Source organism: Columba livia, chromosome 7, assembly GCF_036013475.1.
Source record: "Columba livia isolate bColLiv1 breed racing homer chromosome 7, bColLiv1.pat.W.v2, whole genome shotgun sequence".
Classification (NCBI taxonomy): Eukaryota; Metazoa; Chordata; class Aves; order Columbiformes; family Columbidae; genus Columba; species Columba livia.
This window is the reverse complement of record NC_088608.1, coordinates 737,170-737,500: the sequence shown is the minus strand read 5'-3', so window position 1 is coordinate 737,500 and position 331 is coordinate 737,170.

The following is a 331-nucleotide window of genomic DNA, read 5'->3' as shown; positions in this document are numbered from 1 at the left end:
GAGGCCCATGCAGAGACATGGGGAGAACACATCGGTGGCTGTTGAGGGTGAATCTTCTGCAGTGTGTAGGCTCTGGTCCTGCAGCATCTGGATCCTGCTGGGTGGGCTCTGGATCCCGCAGCATCTGGGTCCCGCAGCATCTGGATCCTGCTCGGTGGGCTCTGGATCCCGCAGCATCTGGGTCCCACAGCATCTGGATCCTGCTTGGTGGGCTCTGGGTCCTGCAGCATCTGGGTCCTGCAGCATCTGGATCCTGCTCAGTGTGCTCTGGGTCCCGCAGCATCTGGGTCCCACAGCATCTGGGTCCCGCAGCATCTGGATCCTGCTCGGT